The sequence below is a fragment of the Cupressus sempervirens genome, chromosome 2, assembly GCF_028749045.1.
Source record: "Cupressus sempervirens isolate cs-2001-9-10 chromosome 2, ASM2874904v1, whole genome shotgun sequence".
NCBI lineage: Eukaryota > Viridiplantae > Streptophyta > Pinopsida > Cupressales > Cupressaceae > Cupressus > Cupressus sempervirens.
Window position 1 is genome coordinate 135,184,338 of NC_143119.1, and position 16,013 is coordinate 135,200,350.

Here is a 16,013-nt window from a genome sequence, read left to right on the forward strand (position 1 = left end):
TAATGAAAAAACACTTGAGATATTGTAAATGTAAACTTTTTGATTTAATGTAAGAAATAAGGATGTTTTTACTTAATGAAATTAATATGGAGGGACCTAAAAAATGATGCTTTTAATTAATACTAACACCAAACTTGCACTATGCCTAATGCCAAAAACTTGAGGGAACTAAAAAATAATGTTTTTACTTAATACCAACCCTAGTGACACCCTTATTCTGATTGTAGAGATCCTTCAATGTTCGTGATGAACCCATACTGAAGAGTCTCCAATGTGTTCTAAGTGTGTTTGGAGGTTGATCTTCCAAGGGTTGTAACTCAAAGCTTATGGGGGCTATTGGTGAAACTTTGAATGTTATATGATGGTCATATCAAGGCCTACAATAACCTATATAATTTTAGAGAGCTCACATTTCCTCAGGATTTGGCACAATGATCTCGCTTAATATCAAATCTTGTAGTGTGGCTTAGTCCATAGGTGCATCACTACACAACTTTGAAACCATAGATCTTGGCATAGAATCGTAAGTGCCATCAGCTCCGAATGGGTAGGTGAACCCTAGTGAGACCCTTTTTCTAGCCGTGGAGAGCCTCCAATGTCCACGGTGACCCTGTACCAAAGAGTCTCCAAGTTGTTCTAAGTGTGTTTGGAGGTCAATCTTTTGAGAGTCATAACTTAGAGCTCATGGGGGATATTGATGAAAAATTGAATGCTAAAGGACTATCATGTTGAGGCATAAAATAACCTATCTCATTTGAGAGAGATCACATTCCATTTGGATTCAACACAATGATCTCACTCTATGCCAAAACTTGTAGTGTGCCTTTGTTCATAGGTGCTTCATTAGGCATCTTTGAAACTATTGATCTTGGCATCAAATCATTAGCGCCATTAGCTTTGGATGGGAAGGTGAACCCTAGTGACACCCTTGTTCAGATTGCAAAGAGCCTCCAACATTCGTAGCCACCCCATACCAAAGTGTCTCCAAGGTGCTCTAAGTGCATTTGGAGGTCGATCTGTTGAGGGTCGCAACTCAGAGCTCATAGGCGCTATTGATGAAATGTTTAATGCTATAGGATGGTCATGCCAAGGCCTACAATAAGCTATCTCATTTCAAAGAGATCACATTTTGTTTTGATTTGGCACATCGATCTTGCTTAATGCCAAAACTTGCAGTGTGCCTTAGTTCATTGGTGCATCACTATACAACTTTGAAACCATTGATCTTGGCATCAAATAATTAGTGCCATTAGCTTTGGATGGGTGGGTGAACCTTATTAACACCCTTTTTCTGATTGTGGGGAGTATCCAACGTTCACAACCACCCCGTACCAAAGAGTCTCAAAGGTCCTCCAAGTGCATTTGGAGGTCAATCTTCTGAGGGTCATAACTCAATGGTTGTGGGGGCTATTGATGAAATTTCAAATGCTATAGGATGGTCATATTGAGGCTTACAATAACCTATCTAATTTTAGAGAGATTATATTTTGTTTGGATTCGACACAATGATCTTGCTCGATGCCAAAACTTGCAGTATGCCTCAGTTCATAGGTGCATCACTGTGCAACTTTGAAACTACTGATCTTGGCATCGAATTGTTAGTGCCATTAGCTCTAGATAGGTGGATGGAACCTAGTGACACCATTCTTCTTTCCATAGAGAGCCTCCAACATTCACGACCACCCCGTACTGAAGAGTCTCCAAGGTGCTTTAAGTGCATTTGGAGGTCAATCTTCCGAGGGTCATAACTTAGAGCTTGTGGGGGATATTGGTGAAATGTTGAATGCTACAGGATGGTCATGTAAAGTCCTACAATAAACTATCTCATTTTAGAGAGATCATTATAGACGCTAAAAAATGGTTCACATCTACAATTTCATCACTTCTCCCATACTAATTCGTCCCATTTTTTGATTCTACTAACTTTGATCTTTTGGCTGAATTGATCATATTTTTTCATTTGTATCCTTTTTCACATCAATTTCATATCATTTCAAAACCATTTCATATCAACTCAAAACCATTTCAAATCAACTTAGAATCACTTAGAATTAGTCATAATCATCACAAAACATATCAAATATCAAAAATCAATCATCAGCTATCCAATCTTAGGCATTGTTGTGGCTTTCAACACCTTGGGAACCTATCAACCTATCAATCTTATCAATCTGATGTTAGTACTGACGTGGCTCTCAGTGCTAGGTCAAACTATCATTCATGTCATCCAATCTTTGACATTGTTGAGACTTTCAATGTTGGATCATGGCATTACCAACCATTTTAATAATATTGACAGTGTCTGTCAATGTTATTATGATCAAACCTTTTCAATCAATTTTGATCCTGTAGAATTTACAATGTCTGTTAAATGTTACATATCAATCAATTCCTGTCATGTGTCCTTGGCATGTTATCAATTTTAATCAATCAATTTGACCATGGCTTTGGTCTACTTGTCATCATCTTATTTGATCTATATTATCATCACATTTTCATCAAAGGGTACTATCACATTTATTTAATAAATTTTGGCCAATCATCTACTAATTTTCTCTATAGGATTAAATAACCCGTAATTTAATCCTACTCTTCTTTCTAATTATTCTTCCTAATTATCATCCTCAATTAATTAATTATATTAATTAATTGATTCATCATCCGTAAACCATGGAAATTCACAATTTCCTAAGTCACATTTTTCATGATTAATTCCATTTTTTACTAACTCTTATTTTGTGGAATAAAAAGATTTTTAATTCAAGTATTCTACAAAATATTGACATCATCATGACACATGGGTGTGACATCTCATGGATTCTCCTTTGACACTTGGCTAAGATATGTCATAATCAAATATTCTTATTCTCTTATGCATGTCCATATTTGGCTTATTTGTCATAGATTCTTGGCTTTAAGTGGGATTGAGGTGTCTTATGACACATCATAGATTCTCTTCCACATTTAGCCAAGTTTGACTTTCATGTGTCATAAAATCTTACAATTGGCATCTTTTGTCATATGCATCATATATTCTCAAAGGAATCTCTTGCCACATCGCATATCTAAGGGTGACAAATCCAATGCTCTCACCTTGACTGTTGATTATAAAATGGACACTCTTTCTCTCATTTTTGGTCCTTAGTTTTTCTTATCTTTTGCACTCTTGCTCTCATATTCAAATCACAACTTCTAGTATTCTCATAGCATTATCATTATCATAGGCTTTTTCTTCAATTTTGTGTGTATTATAGGCAAGTTGGAGCTACAATCATTTGGAGAAGAAAGAAGGACATGAGAGCTACAAATGAAAGAGGGGGTTTCTATTGCTTTCTTTATTAGTTCGACTTTCATGGTAGACTAGTGGGTGCTAATGTATGATTATTGAGTTTGTGATTTTCTCATAGTATGTTATGCATTTAACCCATTTTCTAGTCCTACAATCACATTCTATTTGGATTCAACACAACCATCTCGATCAACACCAATACTTGCAATGTGCCTCAGTTCATTGGTGCATCACTGCACAACTTTGAAACCACTAATCTTGACATCAAATCATCAATGCCATTAGCTCTAGATGGGTGGGTGAACCCTAGGGACACCCTTATTCCATCTACAAAGAGCCTCTAATGTTTGTGGCGACCCTATACAGAAGAGTCTCCAAGGAGCTTTAAGTGCATTTGGAGATCAATCTTCTGAGGGTTGTAACTTAGAGATAATGGGGGCTATCAATAAAAAATGTAATCCTATAGGATAGTCATGCTAAGGCCTACAATAACTTATCTCATTTCAGAGAGATCACAATCCATTTGAATTTGGCAGAGTGATCTCACTCGATGTCAAAACTTGTAGTGTGCCTTAGTTCATTGGTGCATCATTCCACAACTTTGAAACCACTAATCTTGGCATCAAATAACTAGTGCCATAAGCTCCAGATGGGAAGGTGAACCATAGTGAAACCCTTGTTCTAGCTACAGAGAGCCTCCAACATTCATAACTGCCCTATCCCAAAGAGGTGCTCTAAGTTCATTTGGAGGTCGATCTTCCGAGGGTTGTAACTTGGAGCTTGTGGGGACTATAAATGAATGTTGAATGCTATAGGATGGTCATGTTGAGGTCTAAAATAACCTAGTGACACCCCTATTTTGACCACAGAGCCCCAATAATGTTTGTGAATAGTACATACTAAAATGTGTCGTAACACCAAAGATGGGCTCCTAAGACCGAATTGGCCATGGATTTGGCTAACTATAGACATTGTAAGGGATTGCAAAGATAATTTCAAATTAAGAATTGCATGAAAATTTTATAATAAAGGTTGTTAAAATATTCTTCGCAACTTATTGCACTTGAATCGAATATAAAAAACATGATCAAAATGAATGATATTCCATAAACATGAATAATACACATGATCCATGATAAATTGAACAATACTATATTAAATTAATATGTATATCATTGTGCACATAAATGATAGAATATATATCAAAATACATGTATCCATAAACAAATTATACAAATATATATCAAAGTTCATGTATCCATAGACAAATTACACAAATATATATCAAAATATATAGATCCATATACAAAATGTGTATAATATCAATGTTTGTATATACAATGTGGCATATGCCCTCTCAAAGTGTCTCATGAAATATCCTATGACAACTATACTATCCTCTATTGCTAGTGGATGATCAAAATGCAACCTCTTTGCTAAACTAGGTGGATCATATGCCTCCTACACAAATAAAAAAGGAAAACCCAAAGTTAGACTACTAACTATATATGATTCTATGTATCTAACGTTGAATTACTCAAATGTGCAATTATCCTTTTTTCAATAAATATTCATGGTATTAAAATTTCATCATAAATACCTCTCTCGTTGACCTCTTGCACCTGTCATGAGTCCTCTCATATGTTAAGATGCTTGGAACCTAGTTGGTTGTGGCCTATATATGTTCAAGTATGTTTGTCAAATGGATATACAACTTAAAATACAACATTATAATTCATATTTTACTAAATTCATAACATTATAACTACAACTTACCTCTTTCAATTCCTCCTCTGGATATAATGGCCGCATGAGCAAAGATACAAAACTCTAATATCCAACCTCTTGTGCACTAGGTGTTTCCTATGAGATACAAAAGCCTAGTTGTTAATATCATAGAAATCATTTTTGGATTCATTTATGAAAATAAAAAATAAATGATACTTATACATACGATGGGGCTCTCACTGTGAATGGAAATGCCAGAGGGTCTGCGATGTCGAATCTTCCTAGACTCATCATTAGTAGCCACACCATGTACAATAACAAATGTGTTTGAATTTCATTACCACAAATATTTTACAAGAATTCATTGATATTTAATCACTTTAAAAGCGCCTAATTACCTCTCCCTTCATAATGGGCTTTGCCTCACCCCCTATACTCTGCCCCCCACTGACAGGTGATACCTTCAAGAGAAAAGAAAGATTAGAAACCATATATGCTCCAATATCAAATAGTAAAAAAAACATAACACAATGTATAATGTACCATAATTGTCTCAAGGCCAAATGAAATAGCTAAGAGCATGACATTATCAACCTATCTGAGCTCCTCCTCAGTCATCAACTAAACATGAATGAAGATCACATACATGTATAAGTCCATGTGGGTTAAAGTTACTTTGTTATAAAGATTAACTTTAGATCACATATGTCACAAAAAAAATGTATACACATACTGACATAGAAGGATTCCATGCCTCTACATGCCCCTCCTCTCTCACATTAGGGTATGTAGCCTCTATATGTGTGTTTGGTGTATCATCCTCCTCAAACACAAACTGGTACTTAGAAAGATCACCTATGGGATTCAAACAAATATTATTGCACATTATGAAAGTATGGAGCACAAAAACATGTGATAAGCTCATCAATGATGAACTCGCGCTAGCATCATCAACATAGGGAGGCAACATTGACCTAGCCTAGGTTATCAATAGGCTACTCAATCTATGGATGGATCTAATATTCTAAGAGCTAGCCTCTATAATGATATTAGGATGTTGCACTAGAGGAGGGGAGAGACATCAGTAGTGGGGAAAAAAGTGCTAGCTTTCTTCCAATGGGCAAAGGGTCTATCCTGAGAAGCTCCTCCTCCTACACCCATGTTGGGCCTCATGCTCTAGTACTTCACCCTGAGGTGTAACACAATTTGGGATATAGTTTTTTAATGAAATATAATGACACCTCTAAATTTATGTGTCAAGATTTTTCAAAAACCATCCACCAATGATCCCAAAAGTTCGCACACATAGCCTCATTTGTGCACCATATAATTTATAATTTGGGCTTTCTGCGATCTACTATTTTACTGATTTTTGGGTTTGCAAAAAGGTTAACTATATCATCTTTAGTTATGTTTTGGGCCACAACCTCATCATAGTCCAACCCATCATCAAGCATGACATGCATTTTCTCATGCCAGTGAAGAGCAACATTTTTTTCATTGGTAAGTGTTTTAATATTATCCACTATGGTGTTTAATGTGGATAACATGGGAGCCAACGCATGCATATTGTTAGATGTGCTTTGAAAAACCCTTAGCTCAGTGATATTTTCTTCTATCAAATCTTCAATTTGAGGAGGGTTTTGAGGGGGTAGGGGATCGTTTGGTGGACAATTTTGAGGGGGTACTAGATTTTTTGGTGGAGGGTTTCGAGGAACATTATTTCCTAGCTTAGTGTCATCATTTGGGTCAACCATACCTATTAAACTACAAAATAATATTTTTATTAAAAAAATCTAATTTTCAACTATTTCTATTTAAAATACCTAATTTTTAACAATTTGTATTTAAAATACCTAATTTATATTATAATTCATTTTTAAAAATATAAGAAAAATCTACCTTATATCGTGTACCCGTTCCTATATCTGATACCCAAAATGGAGGCATCACAAACCAAACTCAAACGCAAATCCATTATTTTCTCTCAATTTTTTTAAAATTCCAAATTGCAAGTTTCGGGTATCCAATCTCATATCAGATACCTGATTTTTCCCAAGCTTTTTTGCCTTAGTATCAGGATGGGTGGAAATAATTCAGAGCAGATTTTGAAATGCTTTTAGATGTTTTTAAAATTCACTTTTTTCACATCGCCACTTTTTGGCACACCATGATCTTGCACATACCAATTAAGTAGAAGTAGTAGATTTTAGTAAAATTTTCATCTTATATATGTGTTGAATGATCATTGTTCGCTCCTATTAACAGAGTTCCTTAAGGCTGACACTCAACCGACGAGTCTATCAATGCCCTATATATTACCACTAGCCATCAAATTTGGAAGGTTGTCTTTAAGATAATAATTTATTGTAGTCTTAGAGATTGGCCCTTTTGTAAGGAAATACAATCTGATAAAATGAGTAAAACATGTAGCAGAGTTATGCATACCACTGAGTTCATAGGCGTACACATTTGAATGAGAGTTAATCAAGTCTGTGCCAATGATGGCTAGTTCATTAAAGCCAACCTATCAATTTTGGTCTAGCATGAAAGACAACCACAAACTGTATGAAAAAATCTCACTGTGTTTTGAATGATTTCTATTGAGATTGTAATGCCTACCCCTAGTTCACTTTTCATGTTGGATTATCGAATTCTTATAGGCCAGTTTTATGATCATGTTTTTATGATTAGCGGTACTTGGTTATTGGATTTGATTAGATGTTATTTCATATTTAGTTGATATTTTTGATGAGCTACTTGATACTTAGTTATTTCATGTGTTCATTATTATTCATTCAATGATGATTATACATGTATGATCATATAGTGATTTGAGTTATTTCATGGTGATAGTTAGATGGATGATTTATATGCAGTTTCTATGGTTACTTACCCCATACTTGCATGTTTATGGTGTACTTGTATGTTTTACTTTATGTATGATGTTTCTGATGTGGTTGAGGGAGGGAGTCGTAGTCACCTGCTAGTCTAGATCTATACAATGCACCACTCCCCACCATTGCCTATTTAGTTTAAATTATATATATGTATATGCTTAGAGTTTATGTAGATTGTAGGTACCAGGCATCAACTTCCATGAATTGTCAAGATTAGTGTGCCCTATCATAGTATCTTAATGGTAAAAGAGGGGAGATCATTCTTGAGTCCAAATCCTAACCCTAAGCCAATTGTCCTATAAATTAGGACAAGTATCTAAGTTATTTACCCTTACAAACTCATCAAGTGATGTGAATTCATGATTTTGACCCTTGAGTTTCATTTAGTGCTTTGTCTTTCAGATGAGTTTTCTTATTTAGATTTGTGGGTCTATTGTGATTTTTAGTTATAATTAAATCAAATTAAGAGAATATTAAATGCTTTAATTTAATAAAAAAATTATAAAGAAAAATCAATTTTTAATTATATTTAATTAATTGAGAAATTAATTAAAAAAAAGAATTAAATTTAAAATATTTAATTAAAATTCTATTTTTGGTATAATTATATTTATTTAGGATTTCCAATTTCTAAATATTATTATTAGTTAAATTAATAAATATTTTGTTAAACACTTCTTGTGATTTAATAAAAAAGAGAGAGAAAAATTAATTTAATAAGTTATTTTAATTAAAATGCAAAAAATTTGCATAGGAAATTAAAATAAAATAAAATAAGTAAGAAAAAGGTTTCCCGTGATTACAAAACCAAAACCCTAAAAAACTATATTTGGGCCCGAAATGCAATGACAAGCCATCACAATTACAACAGTAACTCGTCACCCAACCGACATTAGTCAGAATTAGCTCCCATCAGACTTTTGCTATCACAAGTTGCAATGACAAGGGTTACCATCACAATTGTGATAGCCATAGGTGTCATAAATTAGGCAACTATTTTGGCAAGCCATTCATTTTAACCATAACAATTGTGATGAAAATCTGTCCAAGATGCCATTGCGATTGCGACGTCTATGCAACAGAAATGTTATGGGCCCCACGGCAAGCCATCATAACCATCCCACACAATTGGGACTGGCATGTGGTAGGAATGTTATAGGATCGACAGTGTGTTGTATTAATTTTAAAAAAAAATTAGCAACAAATGTTGAATAACTATGATGCAATCATAGGTTAATATTGTCATGCAATCATAGGTTAATATTGAGCTTCACTTGGTTTTGAGAATAGTTTAATATTATCTACTAATCAGGGCCAACCACATGAAGGTGGAAGCTCACCCCCCCCCCCCCCCCCCACATCTAAATTCCCCATTAACATCTAAAATCTTTAAGAAATGATCAATGTTTAAAGTACAAAAAAGGTTCCAAACCTACAAAAGTGACATAATTTTTGTCACATTAAAATAAGATTCTTCCACTTTGAATTGAAAATGCACATACAACTACATTTTATATGCATGGACAATAGAAGGAGCTAAAAAAACTGAACATGTTTACATTTATTTAGTAGTCTATGTAAACCTCTAAGAAAAATACAAACTTGTTGGGTTTTTTTAGCTCCACCTAATGTCGTATGCATATGAATTGAGATTGCATATTGAACTATGGCATCCTTCTAAATTTCCTAAAATCAAGAGATTCACACAATTAGTTGTCATGCAATCATAGGTTATTGTTGAGCTTCACTTGCTTTCAAGAATAGTTTAATATTCTCTACTAATCAGGGCCAACCATGTGAAGGTGGAAGCTCATTTGCCTCCCCCCCCCCCCCCAAAAAAAAATATAAATTTCTCATTAACATCTAAAATCTTTAAGAAAGGATCAATCTTTAAAGTACCTAAAATGTCCTCATCACCTTCTGCTACTCTCAAGGGAAGTCCATCTCCATTGTTCACAAGAAATTCATCACATGAGTACATCCAAGAATGTCCTCATTGCCTCCTGCATAAAATGAATCCAATATTACAAAATGCTCCCTAAGAAATAATAGTTCAAGTGAAAAAAATACATTAAAAGTGAGAGAGAAAATGAGGCATCTACTTACCAATAGGCATTGCAATCACATCTTTGGCCATGCTACCTATTGAGTGAGTATTTTTTTTTTGTTTTTGTGCCAAGATCTCTCTATTTATATACATACATACATACATATACACATACATACATACATACATACATACATACATATACATGCATACATATACAATGATCACAAGGGCACAACAATGAAATGCATCGATCACAAGGTCACATACATACATATATAAATACATAAATACATGTATGTATGGTATATATCTATAGATACAAAGAGATTTTTTTAAAGGTGATAAGTTGCTTACCTCAAGAGCCTCCACAAAAATAATGCAGACTAGGAAAAATGGGTAGAGTTCGCAAGAAATTTTACAAAAACATATCATAGCAGATATTTTTAGAAAGAAACAAGCCATAACCTAGTTAAATGGGTCTATTTATTGATTAGCTAGATTGATATTTATGTATATTTTGTTGACATTACAGTCATGTTTTTTATTAGTCACACACTCACACACACACACACACACACACACACACACACACACACTTATTCAGACATATAGTATCTATCAAGCATAATAGTGTTAACCAAGCATTTCAGGCTTTATCGAGCTCTATAGTTGCTACCAAATTCAAGGAACAATATTTAGTTTGCATCAAGTAGTTTCTAACATGATGGTGATTAGTAGTGTAAATTGAGTCTCTTAGTGTTTACCAAGTTTCTTAGTGCAAACTGAGTTGTGCAATGCTTACAAAGTTCATAGTTACAGTGATGTGAATCTAGTGTTGACTAAGCCACTCAGTGTTAACCAAGTGATTTAGTTTATACCAAGCTCATAGCAATAAAATTTACCGAGCTATACAACATGAATCAAGTGATTTAGTTTATATGTTGAGTTTCATAGTATTCACCAAGTCACCAATGTAGACTGAGTTTAGAGTACTTGGAAGTGATCAGTATGGACCAAGCTTCTATGTCTATCAAATGCATGATGATGCCAAGCATTGACAATGGATGCCGAGTATTAGAACCTCACCGCTCCTATAGTTAAGCCAACTTTATGTATTTTGTGTAAACATGTATTATAGTTGACTTTGTTGATTTGTAAATTGGATTGGTATATATGTAATGTATTGTATCACATCTAAGAAGATATATAGAAAGAATGTAACTAGTAGAGAAGAGCATAAGTGCAAAATAAAAAGGCTACAACAATATAAGGAGCAACAAAGATTTATCTATCACAACAAGGTTATTATTACACTCAAAGGAATCTCATTCAACAAACCAAGTTGTAGATTAGAGATCAGCTACTATTTCATCCTAACAGGTGGATTTGTTAAATCCTTTCACAAGGTAGACTTAACAGTCTTTTGTAAATCTTTTTACTGAGTGCATACTTCATTGTATGTTTATAAATCCTTTTGCAAGGTGGACCTAGTAGTCCTTATTGCTCCTAACAGGATAGATCATCAGAAGTGATCATTGTAAGCCTTAACAGGCCAACTTAATACATTAGTACTAAAGCTTGTGGGTATCATCCCCACCCCAGTTTCACTTTCTATTTGGAAGTTTTCTGGGTCACCATATTGTGTGTCAAAGTGTTATGATTTTTTTATTGCTTTCAGTTACTTATGCTTGATCAAAATTCACATGAAGGATTAATTGGTGAAATAAACGATTATTTTTTATTAGTTACTGATTCACCCCTTCCCTCTCAGTAGCTTAACCTATCATATATATATTTCAATAATTGGTATAAGAGCATTTGGTTCTCAGAGAAAAGTTTAATAGCTTGAGCAGAGATCAAAGGCTATGGAGGTATTCGGAGTTGACAAGGCTATTGGACAACTCAAGAAAGAAAAGGAGAAACTCTCTAAATCCTTGGAAAGAAGAAAAGATCTAGCAATCCAAATGAATAACCAACTCTACATAAAAGAAAGAATTGAAGACATACATTTAGCAACCAATCTAGATGGAGCCAATGAAGCAATCAAATAACTATTAGAAAATAATTGCACACTTCAAGAAGAAGTAAGAAAGTTGAAAAGAGAACAAGAAATTCAGTCAGTAAGATTGTGTGAAGTCATGGAAGAGAAAAACAAGATAAGAGAAGAGATAGAAGCAAAGACTAATAAAATTTAACACCTATCCCTTCACCGTGTGGGCTTCATTAATCAACTCATCAATGCAAATGAAGAAATTATGAATCTAAGATCATAAAATGAAAGGTTGTAGAATGATCTAAACACTGAAAGGCAAACCAATGAGAGGATGATGAAATCTCAAACAGACATGAATCAATTGAATGAGCAAAGACATTATAGACAAAAAGGAAAAGCAAGAATTGGATATACAAAAAATGGTGATATAAGCAAGGAGCTCAAAAGAATCAAAGACCTACTTGCAGTCACTGTAGTAAGATAGGTCATACATCAAACAAATGTTGGAGCAATGGGAAAGCTAAATTCAATGGAAAATGCTATAATTGTAATCAACATGGTCATAGAGCTAATGAATGCAAAGAGAAACCTAATTTTGAAGGCAAATGTAGCAAATGTAAGAAGCATGGGCACAAATCCTCAGAATGCAAAACTAAGACATTGAACCTAGTAGAACAAATTGTAAAAGCTATATTTGGTTGGGACTATAAAACTTGGTGTAGATGTCATTACTATGGATAATTTGGACACATTGGAATGAATTGTGTAAAACATCACATGAGGATAAAGAGACACCACCATAAGATGTTTTATTTGTATAGAACTTGGTCATCTTTCCAAGAATTGTATGAATACTGGAAGAATTGAAGATGAAAAGAAAGTCAAGGTTGATAACATCAGAAAGAAGATAAGACAACAATGGATTCCAAAATATTTTGAGAATGCAAGTCCAAGCAATAATGAACATGTCACTCAAGAATTGGGTGACTCAAGAATTTCCACTTGATCTCTTGCAAGAAGAAATGGAACTAGGATTCTGAAGAAGACATCTCACATCAGTTCCAATCATCAAAATGAAAGATCCATATCAAAATTCAAGATACAAAGGGATCACTGAGCATTCAAGAAGATGTCAGTCATTACCAAGTGAGGTTGGGTTGCAGACCTTGCTGAGCGAGGTTGGGTTGCAAGACCCTGCTGAGGAAGGTTTGGGAGCTCCTAAGATTATTGTGTGGACATCGAGTCATGGATGAGTTTGTCGAGCATTAAATGTAGGTTGAGTGGAAGATAGTTTCTTATTTGAGTGAACAGTTGTACTAAGAATTTATGGTAATCAAAAGGAAAAATTTGATAAAAAGGGTGAAATCAAAGTCATTTGTCACCACAAATTTATCAGAGCTATTTGTGTAAAGCATATTCTGAGCATCCAAGTGATTTGAGAAAATTATTATTAAATATTTTCATGTTCTCTCAAACCCTACTGAGAAAAATGACATCCACTAGTAGTAAATCAAAGAAAGGATTTGATATGTTGGTTCAAGACATGGAATGGAAGGCACTAGACTTCAAGCTGAGTTTGGCTATTGTAAAAACCATAGATCGAAGAAAAGTACAATCTCAAATTCCATAAAAGGTACTATTGATTAATGATATTCATTCACATTTTTTTTGTGATATTCAAGATATTGGAACACTAGAAATTGATGAGCCATTGAGAGAATTGTGTGTGAATGGTGTGTTAAAATTGGAGCATCAACACCTTGAAGCGCAGGGTTTGACTCACATTCTGCACATGCCACGAGACTTATTGTTAGTTGTGTGCATAATGGTTAGTTGTGGTTTGAGCAACCTATTGTGATAAAAAAGAAGATGATCCATAGGATCACTGGTCTTCCTATGCTGGAAAAAGCTAAATTGACTAAAACACTAAGTCTGGTCGAACTAGAAAAGAAAGCTCTTGTTGAGTGGGATGGAAGGGGAATGAAGATCAGCTGTGTTATAGATATGAAACTAAAGTTCAAATACATATCATTGCAGACAAAATATATAGCTCAAGCAGAATCAACAGTGTATCATGTGAAGCAGTGGATCTCACATACAAAGTGGTCAAAAATAACTTATCACTTGACCTTGCCAAGTTGATGTTGAATCAGTTCATAAAAATATGGAGAGTGTAAGAACTTCAAAGAACAATCCTTGTAAGTTTGGTTCACTCTTAACTTGTCTATTTTTCTATGTGCAAAAGTTTTGCCCATCTAAAGGTATAGTCATATGGAGGAAGGATGTACCTATTCTTTATCAGATCAATGAATATATAGTTGAAATGGGAGAAAACTATGTCAGTGTTATGGATAACTACTTTGATGCATTTAAGGAAAAAATGAATAACAGATTTAGGATACCCAAAAAACTTGTTGATGATTACAAAGATGATATTTTGTTCATGGTTGATAGTGATAAAGTATATATTCAAGCAATAAGATCAAGAATTATATGGGTCAAGCCTCTAGGTTACGAGGTAAACATTGATGAAAGCAAGGATATTATTGAAGCACTAATTAATGAACCCATTGACCCAAAAGTTGCATACTTTGGCACCTATGATGAAGCAAAGGCAAGAATAGAATTTGAGATCAAACTCTCTCAGATGGTCAACAAAGGGAAGAAGAGAATTGCAAAATTGAAAACCAACTCCACTCTTCTGTTGACTAAAGGAAAAGGTGATGATATTGAGGAAGATGAAGCAAAAGATGAAGATAAGTTAGAAGAAAAAGAACCAATAAAAAAGAAAGGTAAGGTTATTATAACAAAACTTGTAAAACCAATTACTATAGTATTCACGAGGAGGGCATCTAGGAAGAAACAAGGTTGAGATGTAATCTTCAAAAAGCCACCACAAAGACATGATAATTTCTAAGATGGGTAATGGAAATATTCTCCAGACTAGCTTGCTCAACAAATTCTAAATGATTTGATGGAGAAAGTTAAGCCAAGATGGGAGCGTGCAAGGAAAACTACTAAAGACATCTATGAGTAAGCCATGAAGCAACTCATGCTGAGCTTGAGTGATAAAGAAGTGAAAGATTCCATAAAGAAAAATGAAGAAAAAATTACCTTGAGATTCAATACTTGTCTTATATTGATGAATGACATTGAACATGTGGTAAGTAATGCCACCAACACATGGAAGAACATTTTCAATCTTCACAAAAAAAGTGATTTTGTGGTTCATGTCAGTGAGAAGGATGAAGATGATCACGATCATGGTAAGGAAGAGGAAACTAATGATGAAGAGGTAACCAATTATGACAATATAGATGATGAGGAATAGGAACATGGAAATGAAGCTACCGAGGAAGATTTACCTAAGGATTGTAGCAGTGGTTATAGCCTCACTTCATCATTCTCTAAGCAAAGCATTGAAAACATCAATCTTAGAGAAAGCTACTGCAAAATTGATTGTGTAAAACATTGTAAGTACAAGCACTCAATCAATTTTTGCACCTATTCACCTTAGTACTTCATTGACAGAAGTGACAAGAACTTCATCTACTGAGTAGAAAACACTTCCTCCTCCATCGGTTTTGGTTACACAAGGTATTCCTTCAATAAGTGTAGTATCTACTTTTTCTGCCAGTCCTACTATTTCTACTTTTTTTTCTATTCCTGGAATGCAGAAAACAAGTGCAAGGACAATTGAGACCAAGCCTCAACTGAGTACAAAATTTTTGAGCAAAGGCAAAGAGAAAGAAGAAGAAATTGATCTTGATGAAGAGATTCTCATTTCAAATAGGGATATCTCCAATCTTAATCCTAATCCAATGCATATATTTGGAGAGATACTTCAAAAGAAAGCTAAGCAACAGAGGCTTAGAGAAGAAAGAAATAAGAAATTTCAAGTGCTTGAAGATGCAAAGAATATTCTAGCAAAGGCACTCAGCACAGAGGTTGACACTTCTCAACCAATTTTGTCTCAATTAGTAGAGGTAGTCCAAAAATTCAATGAAGATTTGAATGGACATGAGTAATTGTTGTAGAGAGCTGAGAGGAAGT